This window comes from Aplidium turbinatum, chromosome 9 (assembly GCF_918807975.1).
Source record: "Aplidium turbinatum chromosome 9, kaAplTurb1.1, whole genome shotgun sequence".
Taxonomy (NCBI): Eukaryota; Metazoa; Chordata; class Ascidiacea; order Aplousobranchia; family Polyclinidae; genus Aplidium; species Aplidium turbinatum.
In genome coordinates, this window is record NC_137480.1 from 25,023,718 (window position 1) to 25,031,351 (window position 7,634).

Sequence of the window (7,634 nt, forward strand, 5' to 3'; positions counted from 1 at the left end):
CATGACAATGTAATCAAAGACATTGAGCAGATACGAGGTACCTCCAGCAAACAACTGTCTATTGAGACGAGGATTGCAGGATTTGATGAGCATAGCTTCATGGATTTTAGTGTCAAATGCAGTAGAATATTTACGTAAGTTGTAATATTAAAGATTTCAAGGGTGGTTTATTGGTAAAGCATGATTGACATTCAAGTATGAGTCTTGAATGGAACTTTTAATGTCAACTTATGGATTAGTTAAATGCAAGTGCTTGTTCACTCGACGCAAACTGTACATATATACATCGGTAATCGGTATGTCTACGTGACATTTGGCCACGACAGTGAAAGAGTTGAGATTAGCAAATCTAAAAGTGCCACTACAGACCATATATATACTACTTAGTACTTATATACCTAACTTCCTAAGGTAATATGAGAAAACATAAAATAAAGTGTTTCCAAAAATCAAAGAAGTGCTATTTCTTTCTCTGCGTTACTTTTCATTGTCACACTTCCAAAATAGCTGATATTGCATATGGATAACACAAGCAACTAACCGAATTGACATAAAGTTGAATGTTAAACATTTAAGATACAGTCCAGCGGAAGTAGTTGCACGTTTTTGGATTATCACAGAATATGGACGAGCTGCACTGAAAAATAATGATTTTGTCCAACAATTGTATACGAAGCATTGCCTTGGCAATGCAACTTAACTATTCTTCAAGGCACAAAAGGCTACTAAAAACACACTGACACTGATACAGGCTGGAAGACATGGAAAAAAAGAAACATCTTTACACATTTTGTACATATGTATAGGTTTGTTTTGCAAAAGCATCAGTATAGAAAAATATAAGACATTAGTCATTATATATTACAGTAGGCCTACATCAGACCTGCACAATAGATATACAGTCAAACAATGTCACAATATATATATTATATATACAGTCAAAGATGGTGTGGCCTGCGGTTGAGTTATGGCGCAGTGATGGGACAAAAGAAGGATAAGATAAAATCAAAATTGGTGGAAACAACAGAACAAACTACTGTTTTTCAGGAGCATTGAGCATAAATGGTCATGCACGACTAGCCATGGTCTTCAAAAATGTAAATGTAGATGAAAACTCAAAATCTGTAGATGTTTCTAAAATAATCCAATCTGCTCAAGTTTGATGACATAAAGTCAATGATAATATCTGAGACAACAAGTTTATCTATTATGAGTAAAATAAATTTATGTCTGTTTATGGTTTAAAAGAGTTACCTCTCTACCCAAATTGTAAAATAAATTTGTCCAGTGTTTCTGAATATTGGCAACAATAGGGTGACTTGGCTACCTTTAAATACCCATTGTCAGTGTTACCAGATGTTTTCAACTAAAATAGTATTTATTCTATTGAAGCAAATTGGAATTGATAGAAAATCAAAACATTCAACAATACAAAACTCTGTAACTGTTAAAATTTTTGAGTAACTGGGAGGCAAAAGTAACCAAGGTTTTGCAGGCAAAATTTACAGACCTGGCAACCCTCAAAAATTGTTAGGCATTGCCGAGCAAAGCCAGACATTTTAAGGGATTGGCAGACATTTCAAAGAGTTGTCACCATAATCTTAACCTTGACCCCAAATTATAACCCTAACTGTAATCCAAAAATTAGTCTAATGGGAACTGACAACCCTGACAATGCCTGAAAATGAGTATCTAGACTAGAGGTACCGGTGACTTGCTTTGTCCATGCCACGATCAATCACACAGTTGACTTATTTGTTTTCACATCGTGCAGAAACTAATAAGGTGGATTTTCCAGGGATAACAACGGTACCGTATGCGATAAATCAAGAATACAACATATCACAACAACATAATTCAAACAATTGGAAAAATATGGACAGTATGCAATAGGCTAGCTACTGATAACAGGTTATGGTGGAGGTTTCAACTCATCTTTTCAAAGCAGTTTGATTCAACGCACTTGATTTAATGTGTTTTATTCTTCATCTTGAAACATCAGAAAGCATTGCAAAAGGTTTCAGCAAAGCATGTTGATCAAAAAGTTGCTTGTTGATAGATGTCAATATGGAACCATGGTGCAACCCAACTTCATCTTCAAGTTATCAACAAGTGACCATTCATTTCTCATAGGATCATATACTTCGACAGTGGGAAGACCTCCATAAATATAAATTTTTCCAGCCATTACACATGCAACATGATTGTATCTTGGCTGGTTTAAGCTTGCCACACAAGACCATGTGTTGGTCTCAGGAGAGTACTTCTCCACGGAGTCCAAATAACTAATGTGACCTTCGCCTCCAATGACATAAATTTCATCTTGATGAACCACTGCAGCAAATTTTGCTCGAGGTACTTTCATTGGAGCTAAAGTAGTCCACACTCGATTTTGTGAATTATAACACTCAAGAGTATCAAGAAAATCTTCAGGCTTATTGCATCCACCGGCCGCAAACAGTAACCCACCAAGTGTAACCAAACCAAACTCAGATCGCTTTTCATTCATGCTTGATATTTCAAACCATTGTTGTTTACTAATGCTAAAATACTCACATGAATTTAACCACATGGTGTCATGTGCCTTTCCACCACAAACATAGATTTTGTTGTTCAATAGAGCACACCCTGCATTACGACGACAGTGAGTCATTGGCATGCAAGGCATCCAGTTAAGGCACGACAAAAGGAAGTTGTTATTCATCATTAAACTGAACATTGATCGGTTGGATTTTGAAACACCTTTTGAATGACCACCAATAATGTACAAAATATTGTTGGCAACAACAGAGCAAGCCCAAGAATGTTTAATTGGTAAATTTAGTAACTTTGTTACATCATGTGTAACAACATCATAACTTGAAACTTCTTTCTCATTTGGCCATCCTCCAAGAATAATTAAATTATGAGAGGTATTTGCCTCATTGTGCACCAAGTTAGCAAGGAGATTCAATAATTGTTTTGAACCAACAACAGACTGTTTTATAACTTTTTCATTAAGTACAACCGTTTTCAAAAATTTCTTTGTCAATTTCTTGAAGTTAATACACCTGAAAATGTCATGTACATTGTTTGGATAATTTGTTTGATGATATTTAGCCCATGCAACTACAGAGTGGTAAACATCTTCTTCTGATATCTTTGTTGGTCTCAATGCAAGAAAAAGTTTAAAATCTTTTAAAGAAAGTTCCTTCAAATCTTCCTGTTGCAAAATGTCATTAAAATTTGTGGAAATAAACAACTCACAAACTGTTGATAACACTTCCAAATTAAAACCTCTTGCAAAACCCCACATTGTCAAACAGTTATCTTTACTGCAAGTTTTCCGAAGATAATTTGAGCATGCAATTTTGAGTTCATTAATTTGTAAAAATTCAGCTGCACTCAAAACGTCGTACATATTTTCTTCATCCAAGAACAACTGACCAGAATACATAAATCCAAGAACAGTCTCCATTGTTTTTGAATCAATACTAAAAGTATTTACTTTAGATTCATAGGTTTCTTTCATCTTTGAGGAGAACAATGTTTTGAAAAAATCTGATGACGATCCGATAACACATTTATGTGCAACAAAAGTCGACTCTGAAGTGTTTATAGTCACATCACAAAATATCTGCTGGCCTTTTCGATCTTGATCAAGCCTTTTTAAAATAACCGAAGCAAACTCTTGAGTAACTTGTGCTTCATGTGACATGTCTGAACGATGCCTGTAATCCTCTCCCATTAGGCTACTCTATATATTTGTGGTCGGCTAAAACTAGTTACCAAAAAAAAATTGTATATCTGAAAACAAAAAAAAATTACAAGCACATAGGTTAACTTAATGGGCAATTTTACAACAAATTAAAATGTTATTTTCCTCCTCAATGACATTGAGAAACCATAACAGAGGTTGAGAGACATTAGCTCTTATTTCTTTAATTAAAACCAAAATGTTTTGTTTTTTTATTGCTTGCGCTAGCCTAACCCATCGTTATCACTATCTGCATACTGCTCTGAAGAGGAACTACCGGTACTCTGCTTCAAAAAATCAGCTAAAGTCAACTTCTCTGGCTGGGACGGATGCAACCTAGTTCGTACCATAAACAGTTCGGACCGTCAGTTCGAATGGTTCAAGGTACGAACTAGGTTGCACCTGGCTGGGACATAAAATACGACATCCAATAAATTCAGTTTAGAATGAAAGTCTTCTATTATCAAAACTGATCCAAGGAAAAGGAGAGAGAAAACTTTAATGTTGTCTCTTGCAAGAATAGCACAGTATAATTATATATATATAAACAACATGAACAAAAATAACACCATAGCAATCTAGATAGCCTACTACGGGTCTGCTACTATTCGGTGAGTCCGATTTGGTGAGTCCGATTCGGTGAGTCTGATTCGGTGAGTTCCTAACCTCTAACCCTAACCCCTAACCCTAAAACGGCAATGATAATTAGGCTACGGTACCCAATAATTAAAAAAAAAATTGAAAAAACCCCCCGTTAAGGGATCGGACTCACCGAAATGGGCCATTCCGGCCTACTACAACAAACAGAAAGTCAAGTCAATTTATTTTGTTTCAACAGCGCCATACCATATATTAACAAACAAGAAAGCAGGGAAAGACTGTGTCAGTCATCAACAGTGAGCAGTCCAGAAGTTATTGCTATTGCAAGGAGGCATGCTGTTTTGAAATTGGTTTGAGAAAACTTGCAAATGGGTAGAATATTATGCAGTTGAAACTTTTTTTGCTTATTTTATAACTAGGCTTCAGAGTAAACTGTAAAACTATGACTGATAAAGTCATTGGCTATGTGGAGAAGTTTAAAGATTTTGCAGACACACTTTTTCAAAACATTTGTTAAAAATTTGGAGCTGGTATTTTATGTAATAGAAGGTTAACAATGTCAACTGTACATTTAAATTTGTCATGTTTTTCATAAGCCTTCTCATTTGCTATACTACTAGCTATAAAACGTTTTGCAGCTTTAGAGTTATCATTTGAGGAATTTAGCAATGCACTGTACTGGTCACCCCACATATTAGCTATGTTGGCACTGCCCGTTTCTCCGCCTACTGTGAGTGATAGGGATGTATGTTGTTTTGTATGCTTGATACACTTCCAGAAATCATTGGTAGGGCATCCAGCCACCATGTTTTTTGCTAACACATTAGCTTTGTGCTTTTCTTTCAGTCTTTTACAATGGCGCAGAGCATGCTTAAATTGTCTTCTTGTAGTGGACATATGCGAGCAAATGGGGCCATGTCTGGGCTTGCCGTTATCCAGCCAAGTCAAGTATGCCTCATGAGCTGTGCTGTGACCACTTCTCACCTCTGTGTTCCAACCGCATACAGAAAACCTTCTGTTGCTGCAAGTAGCCTACTGCGTTGGAATGAGTTATGGGAAGCACTGGCCAGGGCATGAACAATACCATTGTAAAAATGGGTCCACGTCTTTTAGGCGCAGACAGTTAGGCGCCCGTCAAATAGGCGCACACACTGTGGCGTCAGGATATTTAGGTGCTGAGCACTGTGGCACCCGTTCATTTAGGTGCTACTCCTTGTAAAGTCTGCGAATTGTATCAGCTCAGCTTTGGCAAAACCTAGTCAGGGTTTTGACGGGAAACTAAGTTACTCTTCACTCAAGCCTACCAACCACTTGAATATAAGCTAAGGTATACTTTTTTCTGATGTAGTGTAGTTATTATTTGACTTATACAGTATAACTAAAAGTGAACTCAGTCATGTTCGGAAATAACAGCTGACTAACAGCAAATAAATGCCGAACACGCGCATTAAAAAAACATTATTTTTCTGTTCAATGCCGGTTTAAGCAGATACACTCACTGAAGCCATGACATATTTTTCTGTTCAATACAACATTTTGTGTAAAAAGCATTGCCGGATAAAGCAGCTTCACTCACTGAAGCCATGACTAACAACAAATAAATGCACGCGCATTAACAAAACAACATATTTTTCTGTTCAATATAACATATTGTGTGAAAAGCATTGCCCTTCCTGCCAAGCTCATACAATCTGCAGACTTTACTAAGAATAGCACCTAAATGAACGGGTGCCACAGTGCTCCGCACCTAAATATGCAGACGCCACAGTGTGCGCGCCTATTTGACCGGCGCCTAACTGTCAGCGCCTAAAAGACTTGCTCCCGTAAAAATTGTTAATTTCTTCTAAATGTGATGAATTGCAGCACATCGGGCTCTTGCAGCAGATAGCAATGGAGGGCAATGAAATTTGTGAAATTAGCTGTTCAGTTTCATCATAGTATTTGACTAAGTGGAGCTTGGAAACTTTGTCCCAGTTTATCTTTTGATATGGTGAACTAGGGGAACCAATACTTGGGACAAGCCGAGAGAGGTTTTCACATTGTATGGTAATATGCAGGGGACGATGGTCAGATATAAAGTATTCACTCAGAACAGAGATATTGCTGATGGATTTGTGGGCTGATTCAGTACATAAACAATGATCAAGCCAGCTTGTTGTTCCATGTGCATCACTGATGTACGTAAATGTACTCGATGGTAGTGATATCTTGTCAGAGAGGATGAGCTCCTGTTCATCACAATACCCTTGCAAAAGCTTTCCAAATGCATTTGAATTACTGGCATTAAAGTCGCCCATGATAAAAATATTGTTACATTCCAGGCTATCACACAGCACACTTAGCTTACTCATATAGTTTAGGAAGTCATCGGTATTTTCTTCACAACAGTAGTGCAGGTATACATTTATAATGGTCAATGAGGCATCCTTTACAATAAATGTCAATGCAATAATAGACTCATCTTGACTGTATTTAGATGTAGCTATCAAGTTATTATTCCATAAAATTGCGGTACCTCCAAATGGTCTTCCAGCACGTACACCTTGACTGTCATCCATAGGTGAATAGCCAATTGCATGATGGTATTCACTTATGGTTGATAGGAGGTCCAAATTTTGCTTGGACAGCCAGATTTCTTGCAGAATAATTATGTCATATTTATTGCAAAGCTGTTGAATGTCAAATAGTGAACCAACCATTTGGTGTTTAGGTATCCACCTTGATAAAGTCAGTCGTGCTGACTGACGAAACGTCAGAAATACAAAAAGCTAGTTATCATCTTTAACATCAGGAAGTAACCTAGTAAATAGTCACCAGAAGAACGCAAATTACTTTAATTATCAAATGCCTGGTGAACAGTCTCTCTTTGTTTTTTTTTTCACCCTATATGTTTGGTCGAGTCCTGTCTTTGTCATAAGTTACCAAGGGGGGGGGACTTGTATACCAGCTCCAAAAATTTAAATGAGTTATGTTTTCATACTTTGTCGATAAGTACCTTGTTTTTACACAAGATGATAGGAAAGCTAGATTGAATTTAGTCACAAGTTCAAAACCTTTACTTCTACCTCTCACAAAATTAAAAAAAATCACTTGCTTCAGTGTTGCCACTTGCCAGGTTCTCTCTAGTCTATAGTTTCAGAACAAATGCCAGGCCAAAATCTAGTTGACATTGTGCATGCTGCCAGTAGCAAAAAAGTAGTACTGTACAAAATTACGTCAAATATAGTCAGATTTTATTTTATTATTAAAAATTGTAGAGCGAAAATGCAGTTGTACAATTGAACTACAGTTTTAAAGC